Below are 17676 nucleotides of genomic sequence, written 5' to 3'. Positions count from 1 at the left end.
CGGACCAGAAATTTTCCAGTTTTTCGCGTGTAGTATCCGAATCATTCGCTATTCCAAAGCGTAATTTTGAGATGACATCTCCAATATTGATACCGAACGATCTTTCGAAGATTTGTTCCAAAAGCACTACTTCTTACGGTGCTTGGTTTCAAGCGAGGTGATCACATATGTTGGTCAGGAACCTCTTATGGTAAGACCGGGTGAACTTTATTCTCCAAAGACTTGCATCTTATTTTTATAATAACTGCATTTTCTTTGAGAGACCGGATGGAGAACAAGTGTTCTCCATCAACATTGACAATGAACCAATGGAGATTACCGTGTTCTTGCTAGCATTTGTTCTTGGACTTGCTATGCCGCTGAGATACAAGACCCATGGTGCTATTGGGTCGATAATATGCATGTCTACACTTATGAGTCTTTGCACGAGGCTTATGGGGCGGCATTTTCCATATTGAGGACCAAGGGGACTATAACGCGTTCTTGGTAGCCCGTCCATGAACATAGGAACTTATATGTTCGGATAATGCTAAACATTTTAGGGAATGGCGTTTTCTTACGTGAATGACGCCACTTGCGCCGCTTTCCTTGCTTTTAGCCAATGGACGCCGGTTCTATGACCTTCCCCTGACTTTGATGTCTAGTTTAGCACGAGCCAGCCTATACTATGAGGCATAAGTACCTTCTTATGCCTGTTCTAATTTCACGTGTTATGCTATGTTTCTTTCCCCTGTTTTTTGTACACGTTTCACGGATTGGATTAAGGTAGACACGGTCGCGACCCACCAATAGTATTATTCGATCTTTCCGCGTCTGATGACTTGGCATGGGTGGCGGATACAACCTCACCGGGTTGCACCCTACACCCCATCGGACCAAGTGGCACTTAATAGGTTAGCAACCATAGATGATAAATGGCGTGAAGCGGCAAATTATCATAGCATGGCAGGGCCGAAGGAACCTCACTTCTTTATAGAAGTAGAGGATGACGAAGATGACGAATAACAACGGAGTGGAGGTAAGTTTTAGTTTACATTTAGTGTCTGCTTATGTCCCAAGCAATTTAATTATGTTAACCCCATAATGGGTGGAACTCTTATAGAGTTGCGTCAGTTTTTATTTCCTATATTAGTACGTTCTAACATTGTTTTGCAGATGTTTCTGCATTTCACGCGCTTCAATGGTATTTTTCTTACCCTCTTTATTTACAATGCTTTGAGGACAAAGCATGCTTCTTGTTTGGGGGGGGCATAGAATCACGTGTAATTAAGACATCTGTTAGGATATAGATATATATAATATGCATTTGTTTTCTAGTTAAAATTTCAAAAATTTAAAAATATAAATAAATAAGTTTATGCTATACACTTAGGAATATTGGTATTGTTTTCTTTTCTCCATGCTCTTAACAATCTAGAAGTCTCACATAGTTGTTGCATCGAATAATTGTTAGAAACTTAGGTTAATACGTAGGTAAATAATCTTTGCATCTATCTATAAATATATTACATGAGTATCTATGATTGTTAGCGAAAGTTTAAAATCTAGGCTAGAGTACTTATTCTACAAATCTGTGAGAATATAGCCTAAAAGCCTTATATGAAATAAACATTTGAGAAATGACACAAGGGAGAAGTAAAAATCGGATAGAGAAATCACACGTCCACTTGCTTGATCACTAAACCATATCCTAAGTGAGAATTTAGGCGGCTCTTTGGATCGATATAGCCAGAAATTCAAACCTATGAATTATTTTCCGCTAGTCACCACTCAGAGCCTTTTCTTTAGCCTTCCATACACCACAATTCCTTTTACCCCACACAAAAACAAAAAAAAAAAAAAAAAATAAATAAATAAATCAACCTACCCAATTTAGAATAAGTCCGAATAGAATGAGTGAAGAAAGAAGAAGAGAAAACACAGTAAACAAAAATTGTTACTTGCTTCAGAAATAAAGAAAAGAAGTTTCCATCCAAAGAAAAGAAAAAATATAAATAAAATAAAAACTCCAAAAAAATAGAATAAAAAGGAGTCAAAAAGCCAAGGAAAAGAAAAAAAAAAAAAAAAAAAAAAAAAAAATAAGGATGGAAACAAAGTGTAGAAGCAAAAGAAAATAACAAGGTTTTCTCTAAGTTACGTATCTGAAGACTCTATTATCTCAGACTTGTCCTTTTGAATATCCATTTCCTTCCTTCTTAAACCATCTCCTAATCCCTCAGAACACCTAACAAAGACCTCTGGCTTTCATTAGGAATAGGTTAGTGTGATAGTAAGTGGCGTGATGTGTTTGATTGACCCCGCTTCCTTGTTGTCATTGAGATTGTAAGGTAAAGTGTGCCCACTGTACACTTTGGAGTAGCAAAACTTGAGTGCAAAAATCAGAGTGTTGTTTCTTGACTATTATTGTGAGAACCTACTTGGACGCCATTCGAAGTTCTCCGAAAACAAACCCCGCTAAACATTTGATAGTACTACTCATTGTATATATGTTTATTGTAGATGATTGATTATTATGCATATATTAACTTAGGGTTTTGACTGGTTATTCTTATGTAATTGCTAGAGATGTATAGATAGTTGAGCATGAATAAGGAAACAATAGTTTTATTTTCTTAGTCGTTGTAGTATAGATGAAGTTTGTGAGGAGTACCTTCAACCGAAAAACTCTCACGAGGGTATAACTCGTCCACTAGGGAATTCCTAGTGGTTTAAGGCCTTGTTGCATATGGTCAATGCAATCGCACTCAAATAAACGAGATTAGGTAGAACTCCATTTTTGGTCACTTATTCTAATTTCTCATCTTTGCTGAGGACAAGCAAAATGTTTGTTTGGGGTGGTTTGATAAGAGCCCAAAACTGTAGTTTTAACCCCTTAATAATCATACTTGTTAGACCAATTATGTGAATAATAAGTAAGAGTTAACACCGATTACGCTGTTTTATGCATTTCAGGTTTCAAAGTCCATTATGTGCGAAAATGTACCACTTTAGCGAGATAAAGGAGCAAAAGTCGTGAGAACTTCCAAAGCCGTATCTTTGGACTCGGACCTGAATTGGGCATACCTTATGTCAAAACGACCGGCTCGGAAAGAGCTTTGCAATGGTCCAAGCCTTGACCCAATCAGAGGAGCAGAAGTGGACGAAAAGTCTGTGGAAGTCAACTGCAGCTGAAGAGGCCTTTTTGGACCGAAAGAATTGGGTTTTGGGCCTGATTCTCTGGCCCAAACCCTGGCTCCAAGCCCATACACGAATTTTGGATCTGAATGTATAAGAACAAAAGCTTAGCTCTTCATTAATGGTAGATAGTTAGGTTAGAAAATAAATTAGATTAGTTAGCCTCCATTAAACCTTAATTCTAGATCTAGTTTTCATTAGTTTAATTAAGTTTAATTTCATTTCAATTCTTGTTTTAGATTAATCTCTGAATCATTGTTCTTGATTGATTAGATAATAAAAATAGTTATTTTGTCAATTTCGATTTCTAGATCTAAATTCCATTATTGTTCGTTATCATTTCATAGTTATTAATTAGATTTCCATTATTGTTTAATTAAATAAATTTCAATGCTTTATATTATGTTTAGTTTTAATATAAATGGAAATGATTGCGGAATGATTCAAGGCTAAACCTCCATTAGAGGGGGTTGTGAAGCCTTGATGAAAGCTTGAGTCCGATTATCGTAGAGTCGTCGTATTTTCTATTCCACTCTAGAAATGATTAGTTCACCATGAGAATGGGTTTAATTGTTCACATGCTAGTTATAATTGGTAGAAATGCCATGTATAATTAGGGATTAGGAATAACCAATTGTTATCTCAAGCGCGCGCTCATTCGGATTACGATTAAATGGATTAGTGGATTAAGTTGAGTTATGGTGGAATCAATCCCCCTCTAACTCCTTATCATAGAATCAACGTAGCATTCCCTTAGTATTCTGATAACCGACTAGTTGCATCTTGTGGGTAGTTGCATCGTAGTATAATTCCCTTCGTAAACTCTCATAGACTTAAAAACGACTAGTTAGATTAGAAAACATCCATGCTAGAGCACTAGGAGTGGAACGAACTCTATCTACTCCACTATATCTCAATTGGTTGAGAGTAGAATAAATCTTTGATAAATAAAATAGCATCAGTTAAAAAGTTTAGTTTACTTACGTTTGGATTCATCGTTCATTTCGTAGGTAGACTATACATTTTATGAGTTATCAGGTAATTTGTTGGATATTTATGTAAAGCTTGTGTATTGTAGTTCTGATGATTTTGTACTAGTTTTAGGAAGTTGGATGTCTCTGGCAATTGTCCAAAGTGTAAAATATATGGGTAGTAGATTAGATATTATGGTGGGATGGGTTGGAGCACCTTTGGCGAATGAGTGAGCTCGGTTCAAATTGTGGAATTGCATGTCTAGTCAAGGCCGAGTTGGTTTTGGGTCAAGACATGAAAGAATGCAGGGAGGAGTTTAAAGAGGTTTGGGCGTGCTATTTTTTTCGGAAAGAACTTGTTGATTTTCTAGCTTTTTAAAAGGTAACTAATCGCTCTTTGCTTTTGAGTTTTTCATTTCAGATTTTGTACTTATCCGTTTGTTGAACCCGTGGTCCACCCTTGTTTTGAACAGTAAATCATTGATTCCCTTACCTAGTTATTATTCAAATCCCATTTTGCACCCACACCCATTTTCTTATTACGAGTTCTCCCTTTAGCTTAAGCTGTTGTGTAATGTGTCTATCCTCAGGGTTATGTGGGATCTTTGGAGCATTTCGAGTGCATTGTGGTGTGGAGTTTTGAAATATGGCTTATTACAAGAATTTGATTGTGAAATTGTCATTCTCGCGAAGTTTTCAAGGGGTGAAGCCGTGCAGGTATTGAGTTCACGCATTATGGTTACTAGTTTTGGCTAATACATGAGAAAAAATGCAGGGAATGAATTTAAAGAGGCTATACATGCTATCCGTTCTGGCACCATTTACTTTCCAAATTTAAGAGAAGGTAACTTTTCTTTGTTTGCTTTTCATTTTCAGATTTATCAACTTTCTTTTAGTAGAATCAGAACCACCGTTGCTATTTCACCCGTTTGAGTGACAAGAATTTCATTGATTTCTATACTACAATATTGAAAGACCATGTTACAATCATTTCCAATCTAGATAGCTCTTCTTTTAGCTTCATTTAGTAATTATTGTTTAATATGCATGTTTACGTAGGTTATGCAAGATAATGGAGCAGCTTGACCATCCGGTGTTGTGTTTTGATTTGCTTGGCTTCTTACAAGATTTTGATGGTAAAATTCTCATTGTGAAGTTCTTAAAGCTAATACATTTCCTTAGCGTGCTATTGTCTTTGCTACTTGAGGGAATTAAATTTGAATTTAAGTCATTATCACCAATCATTGTTTATTGTAGAACGCAAGTTGTGATTATCTACATGGATTTGATGGTCCGAACTAATGCGGAGATGTACAAGAGATCATCACTATCAGAATGTGTTGGGTCCGGCTTTGTCATCGGGTAGCTTGAATGGCAGTTTTAGCCATATTAAGATTTCAATTTGAGTGTTTATGGTGGTTTTGACTGGATCGCCATCCGTGTATGGACTCATTCCAATGTTAAACATGAGCTTTACAATCATGCCGGTCGCGAGCTCCCTCCAAAGGACATCGATGTCCGGACTCATTCCCATGTTATCATGAGCTATACCGGAGGCTTGTCTTACTATTAAAGGTGCATATTGTCTTCTCTTATTCATTATGAGTTGTGACATGAGGCAACCGCCTTATACATGAGGTCATGTAGGAATATTGTTTGGGCATGACAAAATATTGTGGCTCACAAGCAAAATTGTGGGGAAGCCGTGTATTCAAATGTTTTCCGGTGATCCCCGTTAATGGTCCGAACTTATTATACTATGAACTTATGATAAGGTACTACTCGCGACAACAACGATTACCTTGAAATATTTCGATTTTCCTAATGTAACGATTCTTATCATCGGAGGTAATGCAGAAGAAGGTGACCTTTTGCACACCCGGTGATTGTAGTGTACAAGGTGTCCTATTAGCAGTGAGTCGCTCACTATTTTCTCTTTTCTTCTTTATACCCGCTTCGCCTTGATATGTTTTAGTAGGTTCTTGAGCTTAGGGTCAATGTTCTTCCTAAAGTTGCAAATGTTCATCATATGTTTTACACAACTTAAAATATTACCGCATGGGTTTTGAGCAAATGAGCTTTTATTAGTTGACACCCGGGATCATTTATTCGGGTCGATGCTTTTTATGTTCTTAGTTGTAATAGACTTTTCACTTTAGTGAATATTTGGTACTGTTACAACACTAAATAGTATGTTTATAGCATTATGCACTCATATATGTTTTGTCTTGCAAAAAATCATTTGACTGGAAAGTTTTTTGAGGTACTTGGGTAATATTTGGAATTAGACTTGAAATTAGTATTTACTAAATTCAGGTATGAATGTTTCTTTCATTTTGCCTGTCTTACGTATTTTAATTTATGTTATTCTCAGGACTCAAGATTTATGGAGTGTCGAGGCCTAGATAGTCGAAGAAGAAGATGATGAGTTCCCTGATAAATCTAAAATGTTTATTTCCTTGTGAATCAAATTTCCGCATGTTCTTTATATGTATGACTTTTTGGTTGCGATTTGTAGTAATATAAAGGAGTACGTACTTGATTGGATGTATTTGTGAGGTTTTCTGTGTATTGGTAACTTTTGTGGAATTTTCAAAAAAAAATGGGGGTATTTTATGCACGTGATTGATGAAGGTGGTAAATGTGTGGCAGGAGAAATTAATTTTTTTTCAATATGAAATTGTTTTGTAATGGCAAAAAAGCGTTACTAAGCTCTTAATTAAGTAACACTTATAAAGTAGGAAAAACGTTAGAAATGGGTGCAAAAACCGTTAGTAAATTATTCAATTAGCAACACATACTACACAAAAAAACGTTACTAATCTTTTATAACCGTTACTAATGTCTTCATTAAGCTACGTGTACAAACTGTTAGAAATTGAAGAAAACCGTTACTATTGTTGAAAATATTTAATGTGATTGAGTCTAGAAAACCGTTAGTAATTAATTTTAGTAATGTTAAATAACCGTTACTAAAAAGAATTTGTAACGGTTAAAAACCGTAAGTAAATAACTTAACATATTAATAACGCCCAAACAGTTACGGAAATAAACCGTTACAAAAAAATTTAGTAACGGTTTTGCGCCGTTAAGAATATCCTGTTTTGGTATAGTGATTGGCGCATTACTGGAGGAACCGGACAATCTTCAACAAGTTCAACATTGACAAAATGATTTCCACCAATATGTGCGCTACCCAACACTTGGGTCACTCTCTCGAGATTTGCTTGGGTTCTCACCGCATGAGAAAGGAAGCACTGACGAGCTCCTAAATGCATAAGGACAACATTAAATCTTGAAGCAAATAAGTATCCAACAAAAGGCATGCTCATCCACTTATTTAAGGGTGCGTAACCTTCTTCATGTAGGATTTCCTTCATCGAATAAAAAACCTCACTTTGATTGTACAAAGTACAATAAAGGGGGAGGTTGTCCAGAAAGCTCTTCGTACAACTCCCTTCTCATCTGTGGCCATTCTTCTTGACTTCTTCCTAATGCAATGCAGAAAGCTCTATAACCGCAGTTGCCATCGCCAACAGGGTCATAGACTCTAACAATGTATTTATGCATTTCTTCAGGAATATCCAACCCGTAATCCTTAGGACCCCTCGTCTTTCCAAAGTCTAAGCCATCTCTCACATTTCGTGGTGTGACTGTTTTTGGAGAAGGCTTATTTCGTGGTGTGGTTGTTTTTGGTGTTTTGGGAGAAGGTTTATTTCTTGGTGTGGTTGTTTTTGGTGTTTTTGGAGAAGGCTTATTTGTTGGTGTGGTGTGGATGTTTTGGGTTGGTAGTTTTGGAGAAGACTTCTTTCTTGGTGTAGTGTGGGTGTTTTGGGTGGGCGTAATGTTTGGTTGTGACGAGACCCACTCTTCATGGTCACATTGAGAATGTTCAAAATGAGATGGATCTCGCTTTGAAGAGTTATCATCTCCAGTTTGAAGCTTTCTGCTGCAGCTACCTTTCGGCCGACCTTTGGTTTTTGCTTCCTCACAAGGCGGTACTAGCCATGTACTTTCTGGTACGGCAATCTCCATAAGCTTCCTAATCATAACCCTCGCTCTTCTTCTTCGAAACCATTGCAAACCTATTCATGAACAAGTCCATCGAAGGTGCAACATCGGGACCAACACCCACTGACACATTCGGAGAAGTAGACAATGTTTTCCAAAAGGGGTCGATAGTAGTCAAAGGGATGGACCGCTCTTGCTCTTCAAACTCAATTAATTCATGAGCACATGGCAGTCCATGGCTCGTGCGCAAATAGCACCAACACCTTATCTCTCCATCTTTAACACGCTTTACGCGCGTATCTATTTCTTCAAATAACAAGTCTAAACACTTGCGTGAGACAATGCCTCCGAGTTCACGCGAAACAAAGGAATCCGGTGGTGGTCTTTGAAGTTACAATCATACTTCTCTCGAAGGTAGCTCTAATCTCGGACATCCGGATCTCTAGAATCGGGTGGATTAAGCTAAACATACTTAAAAAATCATGACGGTTTGCATTTCCTAGTACACGCTTCACCCGAAAGATGAGACCCTTCAACTCTATTGGTCGTTGTACTCCCAAAGTGAATGTGTTGGTCGGGTCCAACAACATACGATCGATCCCCAATGAGGAAACCAAGTCTCTCGCAAATAACAAACAAAATTGAGTATCAACCCCGTAATATTTTTCCAAATCATCCCATCTACGCTGAAAAATAACCTCGTCTTCGATTTGACTACGTTGTTCCACGAGAACCGGGCCTTCTCTACAAGTTCTCAGTAGTTGGAAAAATATCGTAACATTTTGAAAGGACGACGTAGCGATATGCCATCTACATAGATGCTTGTGTAGCGTTAGGAAAAACTCGTCGGCCGGCACTCATCGAGGGCTAAGTCCCCGCCGACACGATCACGGATGGGCTTATGTCACCAAGCAAGCCACTAAAATGATCACGAGGCCCACCCACTCATAGTCGATTTGTTGTTTCGGTGATCGGCAAAGACTGACACACGGTGAAAGATTTCCACATTGAAGTCACCCCAACAAACCGTATTGAAAGGCCACCGATACGGTAGTTTTGTAGGTAGCGTCTAACATGAAAAATCGTTGGAAAAGTCCGAGCCAACTTAACACCTTCCGGATGGGCCCATAACAATCTCGTTATCTCCTCGGTATTCTCATCTTGTCTCAACTCCTCAAAATAATGTTCTTTTGCTAACAACTCACACAATCTCTCTGGTGAATTGTGTGAGACCGCTCATATCCATTTCCTCACCTTCGCCTTTGCGGTGTAGACTTAGGATATACTAGAGATGTTATCATGATACCTATTCTTGATGGAATCCAATATTTGTTTAGGTTTTATTCCACACTTACTCATCTCGACAAATACTTTCGAACTCTGGAGCGGTTAGTCGAGTAGCAAATGCATGTCCTTCAAGGGTCTTCGCCAATGGATGGTTGTGAACACCATTAAGAATCGACAATTTTCCAACTATCGGCCGGTCGCTATTGAAAAACACCTTTTAACTTAAATGGACATCCCGATTTCTTGGTTCCCGACCTTCTCTTATTAGCCTTCTCTTCGCTTCCTTCTTGTGTGACCGATACACACTGAGCACTCGCAAGTTCAAATTCAATCTTGCTACTTTCGGTTTCCTTTGGCACACTCGACTTTTCAATGACCACAACAACATTAACTTGTCTTCCTCTAGCGGTTGCCCAATCGATTGCCTCCTCACGCGGTGTATGAAAAGACCTAAACACATAAAAACAACAACTATTATTAATACACTAATAAAATTATATTTAGAAAATTTAAAAAAAAAAAAATGAAATCAATGCCTACTCAATCATACCTCTTCCGTAGTAAAAATTTCTGTTGTATCACTTAAAATCGGTTGACAATCCACATCATTCGAGTTTGCAAAAGATCGGTTCCCGGATAGCGGCAAAGAATTCTACATATAGAAGAATAAAACAAGAGTCTCAAACAATTTGCATTTAGTTTCAAACGACCCAGCCATGTAGTTTCATCAAGAGTCCAAACGACCCGGCCATGTAGTTCTATAGTGTAATGAAACGACATGACCATGTAGTGCTATAGTGTAATGAAACGACCCATCCATGTCGTTCTGTAGTGTTCTCAAACTACACCGCCATGTCGTTCCGTAGTGTTCTCAAACTACAGGCCCATGTCGTTTGGTAGTGTTCCCGAACGACCCAGCCATGTCGTTTGGGCTCGGGTTTTGCATTCATTTATTTTGCATCCATTTATTCATTCATTCAATCAATCAAGTGTTTTGTATTCATTTTAATCAAGTGTTACCTCATTATTTAGGTTTGCATTTTGTCGCCGACGATTTCTCGAATTTCATTTGCTTTCGACTTGTCGATCTTCAAATTCTTCACCTTGACCTTCAACATTTTGTTCCACTTCTTCACTTTCAACATATCTTCTATTTTCTCCTTCTCTAATTTGTTGTTGTACCTCAAACATTACCTCAAATACTTCTTCTTCATCTTCATGTTCCATTTAGAGAAACTTGAGTGTGTAGAGAAACCTTGAGTATGTAGAGAAACTTGAGTATTCTATGTAAACCCTAAACTCTAAACGGAGTGAATGAGTTTTTTATATATATTTGAAATTTTGATATATTTGAATAATTGAGTGAAATATATTTGTAAACCCCCCAAACTAGTTTATTATTTACAATTGAATAAAAAAAATGGAAAATAACAAGTTTAGATATAAAACAAATTATTATTTTAGATTTGGATAATTTAGTGAAATATGTTTGAATTTTTTTTTTATGTCGGTACGAAATTTGTAAACCCTAAACCCTAAACCCTAAACCCAAACCCCAAACCCCCAAACTAGTTTATGATTCAAAATTTGAAAAAGAAAATAAAAAAATAATAAGTTTATAAATAAAACAAATTATTATTTTGAATAATTAAGTAAAATATGTTAGCACGAAAATTTGTAAACAACTCTAAACCCTAAACCCTAAATCTCAACCTAGTTTATGATTCACAATTTTAAAAAATAAAATAAAAATAACAAGTTTAGATATAAAACAAATTATTATTTCAAATAATTAAGTGAAATATGTTGGTGCGAATTTCTAAACCTTGAACTCTGAACTCTAAACCCCAAACTAGTTTATGATTCACAATTGAAAAAATAATAATAATAACAAGTTTAGATATAAAACAAATTATTATTTTAGATTTTATAGCATGTTTGATTACATGTTTTAACTTGGTTATAAAGATACTATGTCATAACAGGATAAAGAGTGTAGAGTGCATGTAGTTTTATTGATGTAATTGTGTTGTTTCTAACCCAATTTTAAAATCGGTTTCAATTTTTCTAATTCAATTGAAATCGTTTGAGTGCATTTGGAATCGTTTGAGTCGTGTCCACGTCGTTTGAGTGTACACTCAAACACGTGACCAAGTCGTTGAGTGTATACTCAAATTACATGTCCAAGTCGTTTGAGTGTATACTCAAAACTACATGGACAAGTCGTTTGAGTGTTACTCACACTAACACACAAACTTCTGGCGGCCATATCGTTTGAGTGTACTCTCAAACTACGCGCCATGTAGTTTGAGTGTACACTCAAACTCTGCGGCCATGTTGTTTGAGTGTACACTCAAACTACGCGGTCATGTAGTTTGAGTATACACTCAAACGACATGGCCATATAGTTTGAGTGTACACACTCAAACGGCTGGCTAACGCCAGCGTAGTTTAAGTGTTAGTGTGAGTAACACCGAAAACCACGCCGACCATGTCGTTTGAGTATACACTCAAACGACTTGACCAAGTCGTTTGAGTTCAAGTCGTTTGAGTGTAAACTCAAACGACATGGCCGCGTAGTTTGAGTGTAAACTCAAACGACATGGACACGTAGTTTCAGTGTTAGTGTGAGTAACACTCAAACGACTTGTCCATATCGTTTGAGTATACACTCAAACGACTTGGCCATGTAGTTTGAGTGTAACTCAAACTCAAAGTAACACTCAAACGACATGGCCATATCGTTTGAGTGTACACTCAAACGACTTGGCCAAGTCGTTTACATTTACACTCAAACGATATGGCCATGTTTTTATTTCACTCAAACGACCGCACCATGTCGTTTGAGAGTAAACAGAAACGACTTGGCCAAGTCGTTTGAGTGTCAGACACTCGACGGCGTGGTTAGGTGTCGTTTGAAATAATAAGCGAACGACGGAGGGTTCGTTTTGGCGATACCGTTGAATTAGTTGCTGGGCTTGGGCTTTGATGGCAAACTTGTAATATGGCAAATTTATAAAATTTCTTTTTTTTTGAGAGGTTGCCCAATCCAATTTGATGAGTGCCCAATGGAATCACCATTGGTAAATTAGGGGAGACGGAATCCCCGGTTTTGTAAGTCCCATAACCTAGCCAACTTTTTGTCCAATGATCGCTACTCCCTTGGACTCCGGGCCACCATCCAGTATTTTTTTATTATCCTGATCTTTAATGTTACCCACGTGTCAGACCCAAATTTATTTACAAACACCTTGTGCCTCCTCCAGCCAACAATTACGGATGGAAATCGTGGCATTAGCTGATTAAGTGATCAACAAAATATGCTGTAGTTGTATACAAACTTTTTCTTCAGTTTTATTGAATTTGCAAATCAAGGCTGTTTTCCTTACTTGATAGACCTCTTTAGATCACTTCATAGTTAAACAGCCTTTGCTATCGTACTATGAAGTATGAACTACCCCTTCCATGTTATTCAAGGTAGGCCTTGCTGCCACAGCTGCAAAGGCCTTTCTCAAGTACCTCAAGCCTTGTCTACGCAGCTGACCTTGAATAGCTTAAGGGAGGAAGATAATCATTAGACAAACATGCCTATTTTTGTTTTGGCAAGTATTTCTGCTAAAGAATAGCAGTTTTGCCAAGACAATTTCCCAACTTGCGGTCCGTCGAGTTTGTGCAGCACATGCTGAAACAGTAATACCTCCTCAAAATGAAGGATTATATTCCTTCCGTGACTGCTAGCAGCTAGGTAGCTTTAACCAAAGACGGTGAGGAAGCTCAAAAAATGAGAAAGTGTAAACCTTCTATTCCTTTTCTTTGAGGCGATCTTATCATGTTATTCACCTGTGCACTGATATATTCACTCCCACGAAAAAATAAAACTATCAGATAACTCTAATGGTCAACTTAAGCAAACTTAACAGATGATGTTTATGCTAAGATAAAATGGAAAAATAAAAAATTAGTTACATGAAGGAGGGAAGAAAGAAGTGTCTTCATTTACTTGTCTACCTTTGGTGGATAAAGTAAGGCTTCAACTTCAGATGAGCTTGTGATTATACAAAAGTTCAAATAAGATGTAGTCATTCATGTGATCTATGAAATGATATAATAGCTACCTTAAATTAGCCATTGATTAACGAAGCCATTCCATATATGCCATTCAATCTTTGAATAACTCGCAGTCCTCGACAAAACTCTCTGGCAGAACATTGGGCAGTGTGGTTTCAACTGTGTCAATTATAACTCTGCATTCCTTTGCAGCATCTGATAGTGTCAGAGTCTATCAACGCAAACATAAGCAGTCTGAAATAAAGAACTAACAAATTCATAAAGTGGATTGTAGATAGGCCAAGGTTCATACATTATCGTACTATACTTCATGCAATATTTTTACCCTTTCTCTGATTTTCTTTAGTTGTATACTTGCATCACACACCATTGGTCATATATACTGAAGAAGCAGTAAGATTATTTAGGGACAATTTCACGCCAAGTTCATTATTTTGGGAAGCTTTTCCAATCCAAATATTTTAGCTCCTTCGAGGAGAAGATGTGGTATTCAGTTGCCAAGTTTTTAAACGAATTATCGATGTGTTCTTAGACACATTAATATATAGTTTTTTGGTCCCTAAAAGTGCTTCCAACAATAGTGTATGTCTTATACTTGATACTTCCATATTCATCTGAGCGAGCTGGCGTATGTATTGTGAACTAACATGAGTTTGATGGGAGTCTATTTGTTGGTGCAAGCTATAACACAGTGGTGGCTACAGCAGAGACAACATCCTATGCCACCAAAGCATATCCACGGTTAATGTTGAACATGGCCATATTTGAATCAGGTCATATAGTTTTCTATTTCAGTTTTAATACCAGCATATATAGACCACGGACTTCCTCATGACCCATAAGCATACATGATATTTTAACAAAAATTAAGTACATAAGACACCAAAGCAGTAGAAAGAACCGTACCCATATCTTGAATAATTTTAGGATTCGTATACTCCTAATGGATAGCTACTATATAGTGTTGTCTTTTATTTAATTTTTTTGATAAACAATATCTTATCAAGGTCCACACCCTTGAAGAATTAGTCTCACAATTCAAATCGCCAAAGCTAAAGTGTATAATGTAATCCACTTAGCTAAAGTTGCAATAGAAGACTCAAAGTTGGCATATTGTGCATTGACTTTATTATCTAAGGAATAATCTTTTCCATGGACTCTCTTGCCACAAAACCAAAAGAAACTGATAAGCCGCGACACCAAGAACTATAACAATTAAATAAATATGATTTTCTCCCTTATAAATTGAGTTTATATAAGCACTCCACCTACATTTTTTTTTTTCTTGAAAAGTGATAGGTTTATAACGTATTCAAATCGGTGGTTTTGTTGCATGCATGTTTTATAGATTTGGTATGGCATGTGCTACTAATAACTTTGTAATGTTCAATAAGGTCTTATTATATGTATAGATTCGAGTTTAGGATAATACCTTTGGGCTAACCGATAGATCACATTTGAATCTTATGCGGCATCTTAAATGGCACATACAGGTATATGGGTCTTAATTGCATTCTTCATCCACCTCCAAAGTCCAAAAGTTCCAAACCTGAAAAAAAAAAAGAAAAAGGAGAATAAAAAAGAAAATCACTGATCCATTGAGAATTCTTCATTTTTCTCTGGACGGGGGCTTTTTTGTAGTAGATGTATGCATGAGCTCATCGTCAAAATATATTGCAGTAAATATGGATTATGAAAATTAAAATTCATGTATTATTTGGATTAATATGTTCATCTATTATGGAAAAGACAACAGTGACCTAGAAGTACTAACAGGAACAAATTTTAGGTCGAATACAAAGCATTGCCACACTACAATCACGAAAGCACAAAATAAATTTTGGCTTGGTGGGAAATTATGTTTTGATCTCTGTGGTGCTTATAGCCCTTCAAATGATTTCTCAACTCACAGCCACTACTTTTACAAACTCAGTAATACCGTCCATATAAGTTGGGAAAGAGTACACTTATATATACCCTTGACAAAATCTTAGACTAATGACGAAATACTTGTAATGCCCAAAAACTCAAAATGATCACTATATATATCAAATAGAACACTCAAACAAACCTATTGGAAGTCAATATCGTGTATTTGGAATATTATATATCCATGGAATTCCCACTAACCTTGACCAATGAAGATAAACCGAACAATAGTGTTGTGTTCAACATATAGTTCACCCCTAAAAGTAATGGATTAGTAATCCATATGAAGAACTTTTCAATTAAACACCTTTAATCTCTTACCCGATATAATTCACAAAATATAACTCGTGGACTGACAAAGATCGAAGACAGGAGTAAGGGGTAAAGGACATTACTAACCTCACTAAGAGGGGTTCGTTTGATTTACTTGATGACATATTCCATATTTATAGAGTCGCCACTCATGGTCTCAATGTTAACATCTGACTAACTTTGTAATTACCCAGCACATGACACAAAAGAATTAATGTTAAGGCAACAGGAACATAAAGATTCCCCCGTTTATGTTTAGTAACAAACATGTTCTCGCAATTTTGTACAGTAGGCATGAACAAAACTTGAACCTCTGTCGGCAAGATCTATATGTTATTTTGTAATCTAGTAAATAGCATAATTTCAAAAAATATAAAAAGCAATCAAAGTAGCTTACATTGATTATAATTATTAGGGCCATCAAAACGGACCCAATTAGTATAGGCATATCATGTTAGACCCGAAAAAAAAACATGTCGGTTACACATTTAATATAGGCATATTGAATGAGTTTTGGTTCTCCTGGATTACATTAGATTCAAAAGTCTCAAACAGGCAATCTCCATTACACTATGCATTCACTACTAAATACATATCATAAGGAAGCATTCTTTCCTTCTGTACACCTATCTTAAAAAACTTAAATACATTGTTTACGTTGCTGCCTAGGTTCGAACCTAATGGAAAACAAAATACTAAAAAGCTCAAAAAATTTGTCCAATGGGTCAAAAGTTTCAACACCGACTGCGTGTTGCATGGAGTGCGCTTATTATTCCGTGTCAGGTAATAGGTCGTATGCAAACCACCGACACCGACACCCGACGACACAGATTAAATTTGAATCTATTTTCAGTTTCAAAGAAAAAAAAAATAAGATTAAAAAAGAAGGAAGATTAAAAAAGAAGGAAGAAAGAGAGAAATAGAATAGACTGACCTGAATTCCTGAGTGGTGGTGGATTGATGTGAATGACCCATCTTCTTCTATGGTAGGTGGTTTAAACCCGAATCTAAGATCTAGGGTTTGTTTGTTTTAATAAGGGATGTGGGCTTGGGCTATTTTGTTTCTTTTTTCCATAGATACTTAGATAAGATTAATTTGGGCTTTTAATAAGCAATATGGATTTGGGCTTTTTTAGAATGGTTATATTCAATATCTAAAGTTAACAAAAACTGTTTTAAATGGCTAATGGGCTTTATCAAAATCTATATATATTTTTTCTATTTAAAATAATTTATATTTTAATAAAATATAATATTAAATTAAAATATTAGCCGTGTCCCCTGTCTTGATTTTTTAGACCTCGCCCGTGTCCAAACCGCCGCATGTCTCTAAACCCGACACTGCATTACGCATACCATGCAACAACACCGACTGGTATAGATTGATGGCAAACAGGAAGGGGTAGCGTGCTCGTCAAATTAATTTACTTAATATATTAAATATACATGCAGATCAAGATTTCGAATGATAGACTCCAATGGCTGAGTGCGGCGAATTAACAAACGATAAATTGCTTTAAGAAAGTAGAACATATTGATTAAAATCAGTAAAAAGAAAATAAATTGGTGCAGTTCTAATAATTGTTGAATCACAGTGCTCAAAAAAGAAATGATAATTTACCAGATTTCTAAGATTGAATGGGAGAAAATTAGTGTTGGAAACCCCTAGATTGCAGAGATCTCAAATTTCGTTTCTGGAAATATATAACAAATATGAGGAACTAATCTTCATCATCATAAGTTCATAACCAAACCCAAAAAATAAAAATCAACACTCCTAATAGAACAACTTCAAAATAATAATAATAATAAAATAGCTTGATTTAAATGAGAATGAATAGCTCACATCAACGACTAAAATAGGATACTCCAATATCACATAATTGTAAAATGCTTGTCAACGGACTTTAAAACCTTAGGAGCT

This window comes from Coptis chinensis, chromosome 9 (genome assembly GCF_015680905.1).
Source record: "Coptis chinensis isolate HL-2020 chromosome 9, ASM1568090v1, whole genome shotgun sequence".
NCBI classification, from domain to species: Eukaryota; Viridiplantae; Streptophyta; class Magnoliopsida; order Ranunculales; family Ranunculaceae; genus Coptis; species Coptis chinensis.
This window is presented reverse-complemented; position numbering follows the sequence as displayed.